This window comes from Mesoplodon densirostris, chromosome 3 (assembly GCF_025265405.1).
Source record: "Mesoplodon densirostris isolate mMesDen1 chromosome 3, mMesDen1 primary haplotype, whole genome shotgun sequence".
Classification (NCBI taxonomy): Eukaryota; Metazoa; Chordata; class Mammalia; order Artiodactyla; family Ziphiidae; genus Mesoplodon; species Mesoplodon densirostris.
In genome coordinates, this window is record NC_082663.1 from 120,128,684 (window position 1) to 120,151,936 (window position 23,253).

Consider the following 23,253-nt stretch of genomic DNA (forward strand, 5'->3'; position numbering starts at 1 on the left):
CCCCCTGCAGTGGAAGCGCAGAGTCCTAACTACTGGACTACCAGGGAATTCCCTCCCATAGGTTTTTAATACGTAATTTTTACAGGTAAAGAAGTTTTCCTGAGACTTCCCTGGTGGCACAGTGGCTAAGAATCTACCTGCCAATGCAGGGGACATGGGTTCAGTCCCTGGTCCAGGAAGATCCCACATGCCGCAGAGCAACTAAGCCCGTGCACCACAACTACTGAAGCCTGTGCACCTAGAGCCCTTGCTCCTCAACAAGAGAAGCCACCACAATGAGAAGCCTGTGCACTGCAACAAAGAGTAACTCCTGCTCACCGCAACTAGAGAAAGCCCGTGTGCAGCAACAAAGACCCAGTGCAGCCAAAAATAAATTAATAAAAATAATAATAAATAAAAAATAAATTTAAAAAGGAGAATATTGGGGCCTCCCTGGTGGCGCAAGTGGTTGAGAGTCCGCCTGCCGATGCAGGGGATACGGGTTCGTGCCCCGGTCTGGGAGGATCCCATATGCCGCGGAGCGGCTGGGCCCGTGAGCCATGGCCGCTGAGCCTGCGCGTCCGGAGCCTGTGCTCCGCAGCGGGGGAGGCCACAGCAGTGAGAGGCCCGCATACCGCAAAAAAAAAAAAAAAAAAAAAAAAAAAAAGGAGAATATTGGTCTTTCCTACAAATGACCTCCAAAAAAAAGAAAAGAAAAAGAAAAGAAATTTTCCTGAGTTATTTTTAATCAGAATTTTAAAATTTGAATTTTACTGAATGTTGTAGTGGGTTGAATGGTAGCTTCCAAAAAAGATGTGTCCATGTGTTAATACCTGGACGCTCTGAATATTACCTTATTTTGAAAAATAGTCTTTTTAGATACAGTTAAATTAAATTAATGATCTGAAGATGAGAACATCCTGGGTTACTGAGGTGGACCCTAAATACAACAGCTAATTTCCTTATAAGAGATGGAAGAAAACACAGAGAAGGGGAGAGTCCATGTGAAGATGAGAGAGAGAGATGATAGTGATACAGCCACCAGGAATGCTGACAGCCACCAGAAGAGGTAAGGAATGGATTCTCACCTAGAGTCTTTGGAGGGAGTGAAGCATTGATAACACCTGGCTATTATAATCTGGCCTCTAGAACTGTGAGAGTTATATTTCTGTTGTTTTAAGTCATCAAGTTTGTGGTAATTTGTTACAGCAGCCCTAGGAAATTAATACAAATGCTTTTCTACATTATTTGGTTTTTATCTTTTATTTATGTAATCAATGTTCAAGGCCAGAATCAAACAATTGCAGGTACTTTATTTTGGGAGGATAGTCATACGGGAAATGACATGCTTAAAAGATTATTGGTGGGGTTTAAGTTGTAAGCTGCACAAAACTAACTTACTAGTAAAACAGTTTCCTCTGAGAATTCCATTATACACCAGTCTAGTTCTGGAGCTTCCTCTATCACCGAATAACCTTTGTGCCCAGAATTTTGGAGAGAAGACACTAAATAAGTGCTCCAGGAATTAGGGAATCAGTTAAAGAAGTAATACACTTGACCTTAAGCCCTCTATTTTTAGAAATGACTGAAAGTGTGAGAGCATGTTTAAGAGGTGTTGGGTAACTCAAAAGAAATAGTTTACCCAAATTATTATCTACAAAAATGACCACATTGCCTCATTTTCTAACATATAACTCAGAGAATCAGAATCTGTTTAAGCAATAACATAAATCCAACCTTTATCAAAGTTGAGAGAAAACGTGCTCTAATTAGAAATGATGTAATCAGAAAGAACGTAGAATGACCTTCAGTAGTGGATATCAGTTTCCTCAACATCAGAGAGGTCATACTGCTGATAAAAAACACAGTGAATGTAAGGAATGTGAGGAGATGTTTAAATTTAAGTCAGTATTTACCACATGGAAGAGAATTCATAATGGTCAGAAAATTACATGTTAACAATGAGAGAAAGTCGTTATTTGTGTGGATAATATAGTCAATACCAGAGAATTCATATTGATGTAAAATCCTGTGAATATAAGGAATGTAGGAAGTTGTTTAGAGCTAACTAAGTTCTTTATGCAAACCAGAGAATTCATACTGGTGATAAACTTTGTGACTATTAGTAATGTGGGGAAGCCTTTTTTGTGTGCACACAAGTTACTTAACATCAATAATTTAAACTGATGAGAAACCGATGAATGTAAGAAATGTGGAAGATGTTTAGACTTAATTCAGTCCTTACTGTATGTTAGAGAATTCATACTGGTGAGATGCTTTATGAATATTAAAAATGCAATAAGGCCTTAAATGTGTGTGGACAATTTATCCATATCAGAGTATTCATACAGGTGAGAAATCACAGGAATATAAAGAATGTGGGAAGGTCTTTAGACTTGATTGCATTCTTTCTTCAAGGCAGAGAATTCATACTGGTGATAAATTTTATGAATGTAAGGAGTGAAGGAAAGCATTTATGTGTGGATGAGTTACTCAACATCAGAGAATTCATACAGGAAAGAAATCATAGGAATATAAATAAGGTCTTTAGACTGAATTGAGTTTTTTTCTTCAAGGCAGAGAATTCATACTGATGATAATCATTATGAATGTAAGAAATGTGAGAAAGCCATGATTGTGTTTGTACACGTTACTTAATATCAGAGAATTCATAGTGGTGAGATAACTGATTAATATAAGAAATGTGGAAAGACAACCCACAGAATAGGAGAAACTATTTGCAAATAATGCAACTGACAAGGGATTAATCTCCAAGATTTACAAACAGCTCATGCAGCTCAATGTAAAAAAACAAAACAACAAAAAAAGAAAAACCCAATCAAAACATGGGCAGGCAGAAGGGGCTTCCCTGGTGGTACAGTGGTTGAGAGTCCACCTGCCGACGCAGGGGACACGGGCTCGTGCCCCGGTCTGGGAAGATCCCACATGCCGCGGAGCAGCTGGGCCTGTGAGCCATGGCTGCTGAGCCTGTGCGTCCGGAGCCTGTGCTCCGCAACGGGAGAGGCCACAACAGTGAGAGGCCCGCGTACTGCAAAAAAAAAAAAAAGGGCAGAAGGCCTAAATAGACATTTCTCCAAAGAAGACACACAAATGGTCAAGAGGCGCATGAAAAGATGCTCAGCATCGGTAATTATTAGAGAAATGCAAATCAAAACTACAGTGAGATACCACTTCACATCAGTTGGAATGGCTGTTATAAAAAAGTCTACAAACAATAAATGCTGGAGAGAGTGTGGAGAAAAGGGATCTCTCCTTCACTGTTGGTGGGAATGTAAATTGGTATAGCCACTATGGAGAACAGTATGGAGGGTTCCTTAAAAAACTAAAATAGAGCTACCATATGATCCAGCAATCCCACTCCTGGGCATATATCTGGAGAAAACCATGGTTCAAAAGGATACATGCCCCCCAATGTTCATTTTAGCACTGTTTACAATAGCCAAGATGTGGCAGTAACCTAAGTAACCTAAATGTCCATCGACAGATGAATGGATAAAGAAGATATGGTACATATATACAGTGGAATATCACTCAGCCATTAAAAATAATGAAATAATGCCATTTGCAGCAAAATGGGTGCACCCGGAGATTATCATACTAAGTGAAGTAAGTCAGACAGAGAAAGACAAATATCATATGATATTGCTTATATGTGGAATCTAAAAAAAAATGATACAAATAAACCTATTTGAAAAGCATAAACAGACTTGGAAAACAAACTTATGGTTACCAAAGGGGAAAGGTGTTGGGGGAGGCATAAATTGAGAGTTTGGGATTGACATATAGACACTACTATATTTAAAATAGATAACCAACAAGGACCTACTGTATAGCACAGGGAACTCTACTCAATATTCTATAATAACCTAAATGAGAAAATAATTTGAAAAAGAATAGATATGTGTATATGTATAACTGAATCACTTTGCTGTACACCTGAAACTAACACAACATTGTAAATCAACTATACTCCAGTATAAAATAAAAATTTTTTTAAATGTGGGAATATATTTAGACTTAACTCAGTCCTTACTATATGTTAGAGACTGCTGTGAAGCTTTATGACTATAAAATATTCCAAAAAGCCTTTACTGTGTGTGAACAACTTAATCAACATCAGATTATTAATATTGGTTTTAAAAAATCCTATAAATTTAGTCAAAGTGGGAAAACCATTAGTATGCATCAGTAGGCTCCTTGATAATATTCATATTGGTAAGAAGCTCTTTGAGTGTAAGGAATGTGTGAAGGCTTTTAGATATAATTCAAACAATATATGTTGGTGAATTTATACTTGTGTGAATTATTATGAATATATGGAATGTGAGAAAGTGTTTAACAAAGGAAGACACCGTAATATGCAAAATAGAATTCATAATGATGAAAATCCTATAAATATAAAATATTTGGAGAGGCCTTAAATAGTGGCTATCAGATCACTCAACTTCAGAGAATTCATAAAGGGGAGAAACTCTATGAATTCAAGGTATGTAGGAAGACCTTTATTCATGTTAGAGATCTTAGTTTTCATCAAATAATTCACGAGGGTAAGAACAAATTTTAGGAATTTAGGAAGAATTTTAGGCAACATTTACATCTTTCTCAGCTTGGGAGAATTCGTAATATAATTTAATTAACTAAGAAAGCCTTCATGTTTTGTATTTCTGTTTTTAGATAATCAGAATATCTATCCTAGAAAAATATTGGAGACTGTATAAACTCTATATGCTAATTTAAGTTCATATGTCTCTAACTGGTACAGTTTTACCACGTACAATTTGGAATTATAGTGCTTACTTTGGAGAAATTTTGATACAGACTAGATTGTACATTTTGAAGTACCTTAGAACACAAAGGAAATATTTCTACTTCCCAATGGAGTGCTTTATTTAGTTGCTATGAGGAACCTTCTGCCTTGAAATTGGACTTTAAAATTGCCTCACTAAATAATTACTTAGATAAAGCAAATTAAATTATGAGAAAGTTAGAAATACCTTATTTGTAGATCCACAAAACCTCGTTATACTCCCCTCCATATCTCTCCTACTCTTCCCTTACCCGTCTTCCACTTCCAGGACCTTGTTCCTTGTTCATTGATTCCTTACTTTTACTCCTCCTCCTTTCCCTTAACTCACAAAACTACCTTAATGCATCTTAAATTTGATATTCCCACTTGGGAAAGGCTTCAACATGTAGTCATGTTTGGATCTCTATGCCATTGTTTGGACTTCCTGTATCCCAAAATAAAAAGAGAAAAATGTCTATAAAGATGATCATGTGGTTTTTGTCTTTTATTGATATGAAGTATTACATTAGTTGATTTTCAGATGATAAAACAACCTTGCATTACTGGGTTAAATCACCATTAGTCATAATGCTTTATCTTTTCATAATTTTGCTGGATTCAATGTGCTAGTATTTTGTTGATATTTTCAACAATGTCTGTATTCATAAGAGATATTTGTTTGTAGGGTTTTCTTCTTGTGGTGTCTTGTCTGGTTTTAGTATCAGTGGCCTCATAGAAAGCTGAGAAATATTCCATCCTTTTCTGTTCTTTGGAAGGCTTGGTGAAGAACCTTTTTAAAATGATTATCTGGTTCTGGGATTTTCCTTGTGGGAAGTTTTTTTTTTTTTTCTCCTAATTCAATGTCTTCATTTGTTATAGGTCTATTCAGATTTTTATATTTTTTCTAAACTCAATTTTGTTAGTTTCTATCTTTCCAGGAATTTTTCCATTTCATCTATATTATCTAATTTGTTGGCCCACACTTGTTCATAGTATAACCTTAGCATTCTTATTATTTCTATAAGGTCAGTAGTAGTGTTCCTTCTCTCATTTCCAATTTTAGTTATTTGATTCTTTTCTCTCTCTTTCTTTCTGTCAGTCTAGTGAAAGGTTTGTCAATTTTAATGATCTTTTTAAAGAACTGTCCTTTTTTATTGATATTTATTTCATTCTTTTTCTGTACTCTAGTTCATCAGTATCTGTTGTAAGCATTATTATTTACTTCCTTCTGATTGATTTAGGTTTAGGTTTTTTTTTTTGCTTCAGTGTCTTAAGGTGGAAGTTTAGTTTATTAATTTAAGATCGTTCTTCTCTTTGAACTTACAGTTGTAAATTTCCCTCTAAGCACTTGTCTCCCATTAAGTTTTGGTATGTTGTGCTATATTTTCATTTACCTCAAACTATTTTTTTATTTTTCTTGATGTTTCTTCTTTTGCCAAGTGGTTATTTAGTAATGTATTGTTTAATTTTTACATATTTTTTGCATTTCCTAAATTTCTTTCTGTTATTAATTTCTAATTTCCATTAAAGGGGAACATCCTTTAGTGAGTTAAATCTTTTTTAAATTTATTGAGGTTTGCTTTATGTCTCAACCTGGAGAGTGTTCCATGTGTACTTGAGAAGAGCGTATATTTTGCTGCTGTTGATGGAGTTCTCTGTAAAAGTCTGTTAGGTCTAGTTTGTATAGACTGTTGTTCAAGTCTTCTGTTTCCTTGTTGATTTTATGCATGGTTGTTTCATATAGGATTGATAGTGGAGTATTGAAGTTTCTGACTATTGTGGAATTGTTTATTTCTGCAATCATTTCTATCAGTCTTTGCTTTATGTGTTTGGGGGCTCTGTTGTTAGGTGGGTATATGTTTATAATTTTTATAATTTAAAGATGCATTGACCCTTTTATCAACATAAAGTCACTCTTTTTTCTCTAGTATCATTTTTAGTTTAAAGTCTGTTTTGTCTGAAATAAGTATAGCCACTCTAGCTTTTGTATGGTTACTGTTTGCTGTGTGTGTATGCATAATTTACAATCCTTTATTTTCAGTCTTGTATTGAATCTTGATTCAATGTTTGAATCTAAATTGTGTCTCCTGTAGACAGCATAGAATATGATTATGTTTTTAATCCATTCTGCCAATATCTGCCTTTTGAATGGAGAATTTAATCCATGTACCTTTAGAATAATAGTATACTCATAAAGAAGTATTTATTTCTGCCATTTTGCTGTTTGTTTTATGTATGCTTTATAGCTTTTTTTGTCCCTCATTTACTCCATTACCACCTTCTTTTGTGTTTAGTTGATTTTTTGTAATCACATGTATTGATTTCCTTTTCATTTCCTTTTGTGTTTTTCTATAGATATTATTTTTGTGATTACCATGGGGATTACATATACATCCTAAAGTTATAACAATCTCAATCACATACAAGAACTCTATTCCTATGCAGCTTCATCTCCCCATCTTTATGTTTGACATCACACATTACATTTTTATACATTGTGTGTCCAATAGCAGATTTAAATTATTTTTATGTATTTGTCTTTTAAATTATGTAGAAAACAAAAAGCAGACTTACTAATCAAAATTACAATAATATTGGCTTTTATATATGCCCATGTATTTACATTGCTGGAGATCTTTATATTATCATTCAAATTTAAGTTACTGTCTTTGATTTGTTTTTGATAAGTTTTTTGTCCTTTGATTTGAACCCAAAGGACTCTCTTTAGCATTTCCTTAGGGCAGGTCTAGTGGTAATGAACTCCCTTGCTTTTGTTTATTTGGGAATGTCACTTTTGAAGGACATTTTTGCCAGATATGAAATTCTTGATTGACAAATTTTTCTTTCAGAATTGTAAATATATCATTCTACTACCTTGTGGCTTCCAAGTTTTCTGATAAAAAGTCAGTTGATAATTTTATTGAGCATCACTTGTACATGCCAAGTAATTTCTTTTTTGCTGCTTTCAAGATTCTCCCTTTGTCTTTTGACAGTTTGGTTATAATGTGTCTTAGTGTCGGTTTCTTTAGATTTATTCTACTTGGAGTTCCTTGAGTTTCTTGGATTTGTAGATACACGTCTCTCATCAAATTTGGGAAGTTTTTGACTACTATTTTTTCAAATAATATTTCTACCCATTTCTCCTTCTCTTCTCATTTTTGGACTCCAATAATTCATATATTCTTACTCTTGATGGTGTCTCATAAGTCCCTTAGGCTTCCTTTACTTTTCTTCAATCTTTTTTCTTTCTGCTCCTCAAACATTTCCATTGTCCTATATCTTCAACTGTGCTGATTCTTTATTCTGCCTACTCATATCTGCTGTTGAACCCCTCTGGTGAATTTTTCTCTTCAGTTACTGTATTTTTCAGCTTTTTTCCCCCCATTCTCTCATCGAAGAGTATCTTGTTTTGTTTTGTTTTCAGTGTTTTGAATATTATAATGTTGCTATCAATATTTGTCTAGAGGTTTTTGTGTGAACATAAGTTTTCACTTCTCTGGGATAAATGCCCAGAGTGCAATTTTAAGTCTATTTTTTTCCAAAAGAATCAGCCAATCTGTTTTCCAGAATGGCTGTCATATTCTGTATTCTCATCAGCCATATATGAATGCTCTAGTTTTTCTGCATTCTTGCTAACATTTGATGTCAGATTTTTTTATTTTAGCCATTCTGGTAGATGTGTAATGATATCTCATTATAGTTTTAATTTGCATTTCCCCAAATGCTACTGGTGTTAAAATATTTTCATATGTTTCTTTGCCATTTGTATTTCTTCTTTGGTAAAATTTTTTTTTCAATTAGATTAAATTTATTTAAAATATAGATAATCTAACAATAAAGTACATAAACTGATTTTGGCCTCTAGTTTTCCTCTCTGCCCAAAGTCCTACAACAATGTCCATAGAGATGAACTTTCCAGTGCTCCAGCTCCCTGGATCCTTACCCCTTCATCAACAATGTCGAACTCAGTCACCCCCTCCCCTGGTCACATCTTAGATAGTCATCACCAAAAACTGCACTGTCTCTAAAATCTTGAGTTTAAACACCCTACTCTCTGTCCTCCATCCTTCTTCTACCTACATCATTAAATTACAAACCCCTACAGCCCCAAATTCTTCAGCTCTTGGGAGGTTGCCAAATTACTGGCACTGTGACTTTCTGACTGCTTATTTTTTCCTTGCTTCCCTGTCTAACCTGAAGTCCATGACTTCTCATTGTAATCATTCCCTTGCAAGTACGCCAGCTCCCTGGTTCTCTCCTATTTTCTCTCCAGGGAAAGATCTCCCTCCAAAGCTTTATTTGGCCAGTAGGTTATGATCCTCTAGGACTTTGCCTGAGTATAAGTTCTTCTGGTGGCCTTTCCTGACCACCTTATGCAGAATGCAGTCTGCTATCTCTACCTCAATTCCTTTTCCTTGCTTCTTTCATAGCACTCATGGCAACTTATAAACATTTTATTTGATATGTAATTTTTTCTCCATCTCTTGCACTAGAACATAAGTTCTATCAGGACAGGGACCCTGACTATCTTGTTCTCCCTACATTCCCAGTACCTACCGTGATTCCTTGCACATATTAGAAACTCAATAAACAATAGTTGTACAAAGGAATGATTATCAAATTTTCAAGCCTATTAACAATGTACATTATTTCCAAGTGTCTGTCTGTGGAATGATTACAAAATTTGATAACATATAAGGATATAAATATACCTTAATTAATTCAGTAATAGTGTTAATTATACAACCCACATTCTTTCACCACAATGTAATAAAATCAAATATATAATAATTGACTCTAACCCACTGGAAATCTAAAAAACTCTATTTTCAGTAACTCTTGGGAAAAAAAAAGAGAAAATGAAAGATTACAATTAAATTACAAACATTTTAGAAATTATATACCAAAATCAACTGCATGGATCCAAAACTATCTTCAGAAAAATGTATAGTCTTAAATGCTTTTGTTATTAAGCAAGAAAAATAATAAATTAACTATGTATTCATGGGGAAAAAGCTGAGGAAAAAAAGCAATGAAATGAACAAACATAAATGAGAGTTAAATTAATCAAGGTAACCATAATATATTAGAGATAAAAGGGGAAAAATTATTTGAACATATCAATAAAATAGATTAACTTTTGTCAAGTGCACTCAAGGTAAAGGAGATAAAGCATAAACAAGTAGAGATAAAATTGGGCACAAATGCATGGGGAGAAAATTAATTTAAGAGTCTTCTTGTAGCTAAACCTTCTTTTTGTTGCTTTCTCTAGATCTCTGCCTGGGAGCCAAACTCAGCTGGAGAGAGCTACACAAGAGTCCACCCAACGGTTTTTCATAAAGGCAAAGGTTCAACTTTAAAAGGACCTCCCCAGTGCCCCCCAAAATGAGGTAAGTTTCTCTGTCCTGCCCTCAATGACAAGGTTTTTACACTTTCCCTTTGGGCCTCCCCAACTCCCTGCCAGCTTCCTTACAGCAATAGCCTGACCTTTACCTTCTCAGAAAAAATTGCAGCCACATTACCCTTTAACACGAAATAAAATGAAAAAATATAATAAGGAAAAAATAACAAAAATTGACTCTAACTCCACAAGATCTTTGTCTGTGTCATTCACTCACACATCTCAAGCACCTAAGACAGGGCTTGGCTCAAAACTATTGCTTTGATCTGGAGGTAAATTCATTTGAGGAGCAAGGTAAATTCATTTGAGGAGCAAGTGGATACCAGGTATGCACGTCCCCACCCATTTGAACTCATTCTCTCTGCACCCTCTTCTGATTCAGTGAAAGCAGTGATCTCTCTTCACAACCAAGACCAAGCCTTCCCCCCATGCTTGAACTCCTGCCCCTCCCAGCTTCTCAGGGCCCTTACATTATCAGTTATCCTGTTTCTCTTATTCATAGTCTAAACCACACTCTTTCTAACAGCTTTTAAACATGCTCGAGAGTCTGTTCCACTGAAAACATAACTCTCCTTCAACCAACATCTCCCCTCCAGCTTGCGTCTCCCTCCCTCCTGTGTGATTCCTAGAATTCTTTTTTTTTAACATCTTTTTTGGAGTATAATTGCTTTACAATGGTGTGTTAGTTTCTGCTTTATAACAAAGTGAATCAGCTATACGTATACATATATCCCCATATCTCCTCCCTCTTGTGTCTCCCTCCCAACCTCCCTATCCCACCCCTCTAGGGGGTCATAAAGCACCGAGCTGATCTCCCTGTGCTATGTGATTGCTCCCCACTAGCTACCTGTTTTACATTTGGTAGTGTATATATGTTCATGCCACTCTCTCACTTCGTCCCAGCTTACCCTTCTCCCTCCCCATGTCCTCAAGTCCATTCTTTATGTCTGCATCTTTATTCCTGTCCTGCCCCTAGGTTCTTCAGAACTTTTTTTTTTTTAAGATTCCATATATATGTGTTAGCATATGGTATTTGTTTTTCCCTTTCTGACTTACTTCACTCTGTATGACAGACTCTAGGTCCATCTACCTCACTACAAATAACTCAATTTCGTTTCCTTTTATGGCTGAGTAATATTCCATTGTATATATGTGCCACATCTTCTTTATCCATTCATCTGTCCATGGACATTTAGGTTGTTTCCATGTCCTGGCTATTGTAAACAGAGCTGCAATGAACATTGTGGTACTTGTCTCTTTTTGAATTATGGTTTTCTCAGGGTATATGCCCAGTAGTGGGATTGCTGTGTTGTATGGTAGTTCTATTTTTAGTTTTTTAAGGAACCTCCATACTGTTCTCCATAGTGGCTATATCAATTTACATTTCCACCAACAGTGCAAGAGGGTTCCCTTTTCTCCACACCCTCTCCAGCAGGTGAAATATTTCTTCATGTCTTTTGCCCAGGTTCTAATTGGGCTGTTTGATTTTTTACTGTTGAGTTTTGATTATCAATTATAGATTCTAGATACAAGTTCTTTGTCAGTTATGTGCTTGCAGACAATTTCTCCAAAATTTTAGCGTTTATTCTCATACTCTAAATATGGTATTTCACAGAGTAAAAGTTCTTAAATTTTGATGACGTCCAATTTATCAATTTTTTTCTTTTACAGGGGCTTCCCTGGTGGCGCAGTGGTTGAGAGTCTGCCTGCCGATGCAGGGGACACGGGTTTGTGTTCCGGTCTGGGAAGATCCCACATGCCGCAGAGCGGCTGGGCCCGTGAGCCATGGCCCCTGGACCTGTGTGTCCGGAGCCTGTGCTTTTGGTGTCAAGTCTAAGAACTCTTTGCCTACCCTTAGATCCTAAAGATTTTCTCCTATATTTTTTTCTAAAAGTTTTAGAGTTTTATGTTTTACTTTTAGGTTCATGATCCATTTTGAATTGATTTTAGTATAAGATATGAGACTTAGACAGGGGTTTTTTGTTTGTTTGTTTTTCCTAACAAAGTCCAATTGCTCTAACACTATTTGCTGGAAAAGCTATCTTTCCTGTATTTAATTGCTTTTGCAACTTTGTCAAAATTCAGTTAGTTCAGCACATTAGCATGCGTCTATTTTTGGATTATTTATTTTGTTCCCTTGATCTGTCTATTTATCTACCAATAACACAATCTTGATTTCTGTAGCTGTATAATAAATAATAGGATACACTGATTCCTTCTACTTTTTTATTGTTTTTAAAAATTGCTTCAAGTATTATAGTTCCTTTGTTATTCCATGTAATCTTGTCTATATCTATAGAAAATCTTGTTGAGATTTTGGTAGGAATTGTGTTAAATCTATATGTTAATTCAGGGAAAATTGACATTTCTCCATGAAGTGTCGAGTCATCCAATTCATGAACACAGTAGGTCTCTCCACTTTAGATATTCTTCAATTTTTTTCATTAGTGTTTTGTAGTTTTCAGAATACAGAATACACTTACACTTAAGTATCTTTTTTGAGCTAATTGTAAATAGTATTGTATTTTAAATTTAATTTTGGTATGTATATTTTCATTGTTATCATATGGAAATACATTCATTTTTGTATGTTTATCTTGTTTTCTGTGACATTGCTGAATTCACTTTTCTAGGAGGTTTTTTACTGCCCCTGTAAATAGGGACAGTTTTCTTTCTTTCTCATCTATATGCCTCTTATTTCCTTGTCTTGGTTTATGGCACAGAGTAGAACTTCCTTCACTATGCTAAAACAAAATAGTAGTGAGACCAGATATCTTTGCCTTGTTCCCAATCTGAGGTTGAAGACATTCAGTCCTTCACAATTAAGTATAATGTTATTTATACGTTTGTCATGGATTCTCATTATCAAGTTGAGAATGTTCTTATGGTTTTTGAGGAGAAGTGAGATGTAATTTTTATCTTTGTTCCTCTATAAGTAAAGTGTATTTTCCCTCTGGCTTCTTTCAGGATGTTTTTTCAATTAAACTTTTTATTTTGAGATTATTATACATTCAAATTCAGTTGTAAGAAATAATACAGAGAGATCCTGTGTACCTTTCACCCAGTTTCTCCTGATGGTAACATAAAGCTGTAGTAAAATAACAGGATTTTTATTTAATCTTTGATTTTCTATAGTTTGAAATTGATATGCCAGGTGCAGATTTTTTGGTGTTTATGCTGCTTGGTGTTATCTGAGCTTCCTGGATCTGTGATTTGATGTCTGAAATTAATTTGGAGGAAATTCCTGGTCATTATTATTTCAAATATTTCTTCTTTTCCTTTCTCTCTTTCTTCTGGTATTCCCACTATGAGTATGTTATACACCACCACCCCCCCTTTTTTTAATGCTATACCTTTTTTAAAGTTGTCCCACAGTCCTTGGATTTTCTGTTCTGTTTTTTCAATTTTTGTTCTCTTTGCTTTTTGGTTTTTGGGGAATCTATTGATATATCCTCTAGCTCAGAGATTCTTTCCTCATCCATGTCCAATCTACTACTGAGCCCATCAAAGTCATCTTTCGTTTCTGTTACATTTTCTTTTAAATGGGTTTTTTTCTTCAAAAATGGGGTCTAGGGCCTCCCTGGTGGCGCAGTGGTTGAGAGTCCGCCTGCCGATGCAGGGGATACGGGTTCGTGCCCCAGTCTGGGAGGATCCCATATGCCGCGGAGCGGCTGGGCCCGTGAGCCATGGCCGCTGGGCCTGCGCATCCGGAGCCTGTGCTCCGCAACGGGAGAGGCCACAACAGTGAGAGGCCCACATACCGCAAAAAGAAAAAAAAAAAAATGGGGTCTAATATTTCTTTTTGTTTTTTTAACTTCTTTATTGGAGTATAATTGCTTTACAACGGTGTGTTAATTTCTGCTTTATAACAAAGTGAATCAGTTATACATATACATATGTTCCCATATCTCTTCCCTCTTGCGTCTCCCTCCCTCCCACTCTTTTTGGTTCTTTCTTAGCATTTCCATCTCTGTTTACATTGACCATCTCTTCTTTTCTTACATGCTGTCTACTTTATCCATTGGAGCCATTAGCATATTAATCATAGCTGATTTAAATTACCAGTCTGATAATTCCAACATCGCTGTCAAGTCTGGTTCTGATATTTGCTCTGCTCTTCAAATTGTGGAGTTCCCCCCACCCCTTTTGCTATGTCTCATAATTTTTTGTTGATAGCTGGACATGATATACCAGGCAGAAGGAACTGCTATAAAAAGCCTAGTAATAATGAGGTGTTGAGGTGGGGGAAGAGAGGAAGCATTCTATAGTCCTATGGTTAGATCTCAGTCTTTTAGTGATATTACGCTTCTGAACTATGAACTTCACAAGTGTTTCTCATTCCCCTCCACCCCATGTCATACAGAATGGCTAGAATGCCCTGGAATTGGGTATTTTTCTTCTCCCTCACAGAAAGCTAGAGCCTGTTGGAATTGGCTCTGATAATAAACCAACAATTAGTTTCCCTGAGGGAAGGCCTTGTTAAGAAGAACAGAATACATTTCAAAATGGTTCATTTCCACCTCCCACTGCCAGAAGCATGAGGGGGATTTTTCTCTGATATTTACTGTGGGAATTTGGTCAGGCTCCTGGAGGTAAATTTCAAAACATTTTGAGCCCCCCTCATGACTGATTCCCCCCCATCTACATTGAGCCTCCAGCAATTTGTCTATTGCAGTTCAGATATTCCTGCTCCAGCTCTGGTTTCCACAGTGGCTTCTGCTCTTGGGTCTCTGTGCCAGTAAGTAATCTGTGACTTTCTGTATTTCCCTGTCTCTTTAGTTTTGGGGGTAGTGGTTTGCCCTGTGTCCTCCCCTCTCTTACACAGCCAAGAAGAGTTGTTGATTTTTTTCAGTCTGCTCAGCTTTTTATTTGTTGGAGTGGTGATTTCAAATCCCCTTAAATTCAGAACTAGAAACTGGAAGTCCTTGACAGTGTCTTTTGATGGAAAAAATTTTCACCTTTTATGAAGTCTAATTTGTCTGTTTTTAAAATTTTGTTGCCTGTACCATATCCAAGGAATCATCACCAAACCCAATGTCATGAAGCTTTTGCCCTATCTTCTTCTAAGAATTTTACAGTTTTAGGTCTTACATTTAGGTTATGGATCTATTTGAGTTAATGTTTGTATGTGGTGTTAAGTAAGGGTACAACTTCATTCTTTTGCATGTGGATTTCCTGTTTTCCCAGCACCATTTGTTGAAAAGACTGTCTTTCCTCCCATTGAATAGTCTTAGCACTTTTGTTGAAAATTGTCTGACCATATATGTAAGGATTTATTTCTGGGCTCTCTGTTCTATTCCATTGGTCTATATGTCTGTCTTTATGACAATACCACACTGTTTTGATTACTGTAGCTTTGTAGCAAGTTTTGAAATCAGGAAGTGTGAGTCCTCCAACTTTGTTCTTCTCTTTCAGGATTCTTTTGGCACTTAGGGTCACTTGAGATTCCATATACTGATTACCAAAAACTAAAGAAGGAAGCCCCATTTTGTCACTGCTGGAGAGAAGACAAAAATGTAAGGAGATAAATTATTTCAAATATGAAGGGGAAAAAAAGGCAAGATTTTAAAGTAAAGTGAGAATGGTAGGAAAGGAGTAGTGCTTTTGCGATGCTGTTTTCAAGGAGAGGTGGCTAGGGAGGCCGGTGCCTGCTGCTCTCGCTTCTGCTCTTCGCAGCCTGGGGGGCTTGCAGTGGCTAGATCCACTACTCGGACCCTGAAGAGGCCAAACACGGCACCTTCGTGGGCCGCATCGCTCAGGACCTGGGGCTGGAGCTGGCCGAGTTGGTGCAATACCTGTTCTGGGTGGCATCCAAAAGCCGCAGGGACTTTCTGGAGGTAAATCAGCAGAACGGCATTTTGTTTGTGAATTCTTGGATTGACCGGGAGGAGCTATGCGAGCAGAACACGAAATATAGTATCCACCTGGAGGTGATCGTGGACAGGCCGCTGCAGGTGTTGCATGTGGAGGTGGAGGTGAAGGACGTTAATGATAATCCACAGGTCTTTAGAGTGAGAGAACAAAGGCTGTTTATTCCTGAATCTAGGCTGCTGGATTCACGTTTCCCGATAGAGGGCACTGCTGATGCAGACATTGGTACCAACGCTTTTCTAACATACACTCTCAGCTCCAGTGATTATTTCTCTTTGGATGTACAGGCAAGTGATGAACTGAGTAAGTCACTTTCGCCTGAATTGAAGAAGTCTGTGGATAGAGAAGATACACCAGAACTTCGTTTATTATTGACAGCCACTGATGGGGGCAAACCAGAACTAGAAGGTACAGTTCAGCTGCCGATCATGGTGCTCAACGATAATGATAACGCCCCATGGTTTGCCCAGGCCGTGTACAGAGTACACTTATTAGATACGACTAATGTTCCAGCAACTGGAACATTAATGACCACATTAAACGCCTCTGACGCTGACAAAAGTGTAAACGGCGAAATTGTCTTTCTTTTGGCAATGATGTTTCTCAACATAAACAAACAAAAAAACAAAAATTCAAAATTGATTCCAGCTCAGGAGAAATTAGGCTAATTGGTAGACTGGATTATGAAGAAACGAAATCCTACGAAATTCAGGTAAAAAACAGTTGATAAAGGAAGTCCTCCAATGTCAAATCACTGCAAGGTTTTAGTGAAAGTGCTGGATGTAAATGATAATGCTCCGGAACTGGCGGTCACATCCGTCTTTGCCTGTAAGAGAGGAGTCTCCACTCAGCATCGTCATCGCCTTCATCTCCTTGTCTGACAGTGACTCTGGTGTCAATGGGTAGGTGACCTGCACCCTGACGCCTCATGTCCCCTTCAAACTGGTGTCCACCTTCAAGAATTACTATTCGCTGGTGCTGGACAGCGCCCTGGATCGCGAGAGTGTGGAGAACTATGAGGTGGTGGTGACCGCGAGGGGTGCGGGCTCGCCTTCCCTGTCGGTCACAGCCAGCGTGTCCGTGGAGGTGGCCGACGTGAACTACAACGCGCCCGCGTTCGCGCAGCCCGAGTACACGGTGTTGGTGAAGGAGAACAACCCGCCCGGCTGCCACATCTTCACGCTGTCGGCGCGGGACGCGGACGCACAGGAGAACGCGCTGGTGTCCTACTCGCTGGTGGAGCGGCGGGTGGGCGAGCGAGCGCTGTCGAGCTACGTGTCGGTGCACGTGGAGAGCGGCAAGGTGTACGCTCTGCAGCCGCTGGATCACGAGGAGCTGGAGCTGCTGCAGTTCCAGGTGAGTGCGCGCGACGCGGGCGTGCCGCCTCTGGGCAGCAACGTGATGCTGCAGGTGTTCGTGCTGGACGAGAAGACAACGCGCCCGCGCTGCTGCTGCCCGGGCCGGGCGGCGGGGCGGGCGCGCTGAGCCAGCTGGTGGCGCGGTCGGTGGGCGCGGGCCACGTGGTGGCGAAGGTGCGCGCGGTGGACGCGGACTCGGGCTACAACGCGTGGCTGTCGTACGAGCTGCAGCCGGCGGCGGGTGGCGCGTGCAGCCCGTTCCGCGTGGGGCTGTACACGGGCGAGATCAGCACGACGCGCGCCCTGGACGAGGCGGACGCACCGCGCCAGCGCCTGCTGGTGCTGGTGAAGGACCACGGCGAGCCGGCGCTGACGGCCACGGCCACCGTGCTGCTGTCGCTGGAGGACAGCGGCCAGGCGCCCAAGGCCTCTTCGCGGGCGTCGACGGGCGCCGCTGGCGCGGAGGCCGCTCTGGTGGATGTGAACGTGTACCTGATCATCGCCATCTGCGCGGTGTCTAGCCTGTTGGTGCTCACGCTGCTGTACACGGCGCTGCGGTGCTCGGCGCCTCCCAGCGAGGGCGCGTGCGGCCCCGGGAAGCCCACGCTGGTGTGCTCCAGCGCGGTGGGGAGCTGGTCTTACTCGCAGCAGAGGCGGCAGAGGGTGTTTTCTGGAGAGGGGCCGCCCAAGACCAACCTCATGGCCTTCAGCCCCGGTCTTTGTCCAGGTCTGAGCACGTCGGGAAGAAATGAACATCCAGAAACAAATTCGGTAATATAAGTTCAACTTCCAAGCTTCGGCTTTAGTTTTTTAAAATTTTTACTTATCTAACCATCTTTTCAAATGTCACTTTAAAAGATGTATTCCAAGTGTTCACTAAAATCGCAACGAATCTTACCATTTATTGTAGATATTTATTCTACTACTTATAGCTGCATGTTGAATAGAACTTGGAATCAAACAACAAAAAAACTAATGTAGGAACAAATTGCCATATTCCTTGGATCAAACAGTAGGATACTTCTAAAAGAATACTGAAATATTAAGCAGTCTTGATCATATTTAACACAGAATCTTAACGTAGTCAAATACATTGTCATTTTCAAGTTTATTTGTAGCTTGGAATGAAATGTCAAGCCCTGGACAAAAAATTATCGGCAGATTTACAGAAACCATCTGCCTTCCCTTAAGGTTTTGCGTTTCAAAGTGGGCAATTAAAAAAATCGTTTTAAACAAAAGTAATTTAAAAGATATTTGTAGGGTGATATTTTAATTTTTATGTTAAAATATACAACTATTTTCTTCGTTGCTTTTATGATCAGTTTCCTGATGCCGACGACTCTGAGTTCTCCTGGTTCTAGAAAGCTTAGCATGGAATGAAGTTTTTAGTATAGGGTCTGGTTAGGAAACACTTAGCACCTTCCATTTACTCACAAATGTTCTAAGACACTTTATTTATTTACTTTTAAATTTATTTATTTAATTTATTTATTTTGGGCTGCATTGGGTCTTCGTTGCTGCATGCGAGCTTCCTCTAGTTGCAGCGAGCGGGGGCTACTCTTTGTTGCGGTGCGCGGGCTTCTCATTGCGGTGGCTTCTCTTGTTGCAGAGCACGGGCTATATAGGCACGCGGGCTTCAGTAGTTGTGGCACGTGGGCTCAGTAGTTGTGGCTCGCGGACTGTAGAGCGTGGGCTCAGTAGTTGCGGCGAATGGGTTTAGTTGCTCCGCGGCATGTGGGATCTTCCTGGACCGGGGCACAAACCCGTGTCCCCTGCATTTGCAGGCGGATTCTTAACCACTGCGCCACCAGGGAAGCCCTAAGACACTTTATTTTTACTTCTCTCAACCTTTCCAATTACTTTGTGAAGTGCATACTTTAGTCTCACTTTGTGGATGAAAGTGCTGAGGCTCAGAAAATCTAAGTTCAGTATTTTTACTAAGTTTTCTCCAGATTTCCCAAGGATATCCAGAACTTGCTTGTTCTAATGGACTTCATTGCCTTTTATAAAATATTTAAGGTAGCTTACAATGGAAGATATTTACAAGAGCAATTTTAAAAAGTCTGTTTAAAAGCCAAAGTAAAAGATCAAGAGAAGGGTGGGAACAATTTATCAAAAAATCAATCATAGGCTGAGTGCAAATCCTAATACTCACCTTCCTGGAAGTAAGTACAGAAATATAAAAAAGAAGAATAAAAGGAAATTCTCTGTACCAACTCTTTAAGAGAGAAAAAACTCCTCTCTTCCTGCTGTAAATTCAGAGTTGATTACTGGTCATTATATAAGGGTTTAGCAATATCCTGAACAGTATGTTTGATAGCAGTTTTGCAAAACCAGCTGAAACATATTTGTTATAAATATTATTATATATGCTAGTCATTAAGTCAAGAGCATAATATTAAATTTTATTTTCTATGTTTAATTCTGAAACTACACAAGTATTAAATTCACATATTTTTGTTTGCAGACATTTAAATAAACATGCAGAAAAAGTCCCTTGGAAGTCCCCTTGTGAAAGCATTCTATAAGAAATTACTATAATTTAGTAGTTAAGTTTCTAGATATTTTAATTGATATAGTGCTGTTGCTTAGAGTGTTTTAAGAAACAGGCAGTGAGTATGTTTCTGTAACTTTTCAAATATTAATTATCATACCCACCCAGGCTTTTGGCAAAAATCAGCAAATAATAAATAATAATTTTATTTTATTTTATTTTATTTATTTATTTTTTTTTTGCTGTACGCGGGCCTCTCACTGCTGTGGCCTCTCCCGTTGCGGAGCACAGGCTCCGGACGCACAGGCTCCGGACGCACAGTCTCCAGACGCACAGGCTCCGCGGCCATGGCTCGTGGGCCCAGCCGCTCCGCGGCATGTGGGATCTTCCGGGATCGGGGCACGAACCCGTGTCCCCTGCATCAGCAGGCGGACTCTCAACCACTGCGCCACCAGGGAAGCCCATAAATAATAATTTTAGATTTCACATTGCCAAGAAAAGTTTCCAGCTCCTTTAAATATGAGATAAACTTTGCAAGATTATAAAACTGGTCAAGATAAATTAAGGAGTCACAAAAATAATTTCTGTTCCCAAATTCACATTACCTATGTCCCCATGTCCAGGCTTAGGAGTTTCTCTAGGGACACTGAATATATTTACTGATGGATCAGAACACAAGCACACATGGAGAGCCTACTGCAAACTAAGTCCTGCTGTAGAAACTAGGGACCTAGCAAGAATGAAACAAGATAGGAGAGGTCCTTGGCTTCAAGGGGACCACATTGTAACCTGTTTAAAATAACAATTGTGTTATGAAAATACTTACATTGGTGTAATATTGCCTTTTCAGTTTTCTTTGTCTAAACAAGGTGTCTATAAAGGAGGATCTCATTCTATTCATGACTTTTAACAAATAGGCAGTATAATGCTGACTGTTATTAGCAAGTTTTCTGGAAAAAAACAGATGTGGGCTTTCCTTCTTTATGCAATTTGCACTCAGAAAACTATATGTAATTCTCATTGCCTCAACTAATGAAAATATAATCAAGTAGATGGAAAATTCTCTGGAAAGGGGAACTAAAATGATCAAAAGATTAGGAGGGATAGAGGAAACTACATTTTAAGGCCAAACTGAAAAATCATAAACAGTATGGAGAACGTAAACATATTTCTTTTATCAAGCCAAAAAAACTTGAGTTAGAGGTTGACGTTTGAAGCTAGAATGGCACAACTTGTTTCTTCAAGAATTTATATAGGTTGAAAAATCAATTATCTAACAGTACTTCACTGAGAGGTTAATAATAAGATTTCTAATGGAATTGGACATCACTTGATAAATACCAATAGCCCTTTAAATTTGGCCTGAAGAGATTCAGGCATGCCTTCACACAGCTACATTGGGATTGTCAAAAAATTTTTAGATGATGCATTATGGATCTAAGAACAGACAAACATTTCTTTCTGTATTATGATTATTGTTGTAAAGGTTAAAATTTTCTGGGTTATTTGAAGGTATTAACTTGGAGGTGAATCTCAAATTTTTGTTAATGACTACTAAACCAAAAAAAGGGGGTTTAAGATTACAAAGTTTGAAAAGTGATTTTTTAGGGCTTCCCTGGTGGCGCAGTGGTTGAGAGTTCGCCTGCTGATGCAGGGGACACGGGTTCATGCCCCAGTCCGGGAAGATCCCACATGCTGCGGAGCGGCTGGGCCCATGAGCCATGGCCGCTGAGCCTGCGCGTCTGGAGCCTGTGCTCCGCAACGGGAGAGGCCACAACAGTGAGAGGCCCGTGTACCGCAAAAAAAAAAAAAAAAAAAAAAAGTGATTTTTTAAATGAAAAGGTACTTCTAGGATGGAGGAAAAGGTGATTATGGAGTGGTGTTGTTACTTAATATTTATTTTTATATAAATATGAATGGATTTCCCATTGGTAGTTAATATGCTTGTGCCATTCAGAATCTTTGTGCCAACTTTCAATAGTTTTGTCTTCCTTTATGAGATTTCTTCCAGGAAATGTATTTCTTCCTCTTTTCTTCTTTATAAAGATGACTCAGTTGCCATATTTTTCTACTTTTCCACCATTCTTTGCTATCATTAATATGTATTCGTTGAACAATTTAGTAGTAATAAAAACTTAGACTAATATAGATTTATGGAAAATTTATTTTTTGGTACTTATTTCATGGTATGTTTATAATTCAAACTAGTCATTCATTTAGGAAATTTATTGACTTAAAAAGTGTCAAATCCTGAAAAGGTGAAGTTATATTTGCTGAGATCTTATTACCATGTTATAATCATTGTTATGCAATTGGATTAGTTTTGGTTAATATTAATAATCCATTAAAGTTGGCAGCTTCACACCTTTGCTGTCCATCTGAAAAACTAGGCAAAATCATCATGCTGTTAATACTGAAAATAATATTTTCATTTTTCTATGAAGGCTCCAAAAAACATCCCAATGGAAATAAAAACTATGATTACTTTCAGTAAAATATTAGTAAAACATATATTATTATCTTTTGATTATTCAATTTCAGTATTGAATTTCAGTTGCATGACTATGATTTTAGGAATTGCAATTTTATTATCAAATTACCTTGGTATGATGATGCTAATGTAATTTCATTTGTAGGGGAATATTACGTTTACATTACCTAAAGTACAAGAAAGTACACCTGAGAAGACTATTTCTTGATACGTTCCTTCCTTTTCAGAAAACTTCCTTTCTAAGATTAGAACTGTAATTCTAGTTTCTAGTATAACAATAAGTGATTCGAGAAGTTAGGTATCACTTCAAGTACCTTTGAGACTTGTGGTCAGTCAAGCATACAAATAGATGAGAATGAGAGATAGTTGTTTATATTGGTAGCCACTATTAATATTTCTGTTTTCCCCCTTCTGGGAACACTGGAGGATTTCACTTCCTTGCTACCTTGAGCTGTGATTTTCTTTGATCAATGAAATGTGCATGATGTATATCACTTTGAAGCAGAAGTAGATAATTGCCAGTGCAAGACTGTCTTCTGTTGTCTTTTCCTGTTGCAGCATTTATGGAAGTACAGGTTGATGTTGAGATGCCATAAGATCAAAGCATTCTGGGATGCTGAGCCAGCATGTGGAGAAAAGCTGTCCTAGGCAGTCTTTCATAACCACAGAGGACTTTGCAGAAGTCAGAAATAAAATTGTGTTTACTTTAGAGGTAAAATGGAAATAGTCAATATACAGCAACATTGTCATTGGGGTTCCATTGCCATTAAGCTAATGTGAATAGAATACATTTTAAGAGGAGAGCATTACAACAGGTAATACAACTGATAGGAGAACATTATTATTCACCCT

The 23,253-nt window shown here is 38.2% G+C and overlaps 1 pseudogene; it reads left to right on the forward strand.

Moving 5' to 3' along the window:
• The first annotated feature begins 1,779 nt into the window (after positions 1-1,779).
• Positions 1,780-23,049, forward strand: LOC132486842 (protocadherin alpha-1-like; annotated as a pseudogene).
• The last annotated feature ends 204 nt before the right edge of the window (positions 23,050-23,253 follow it).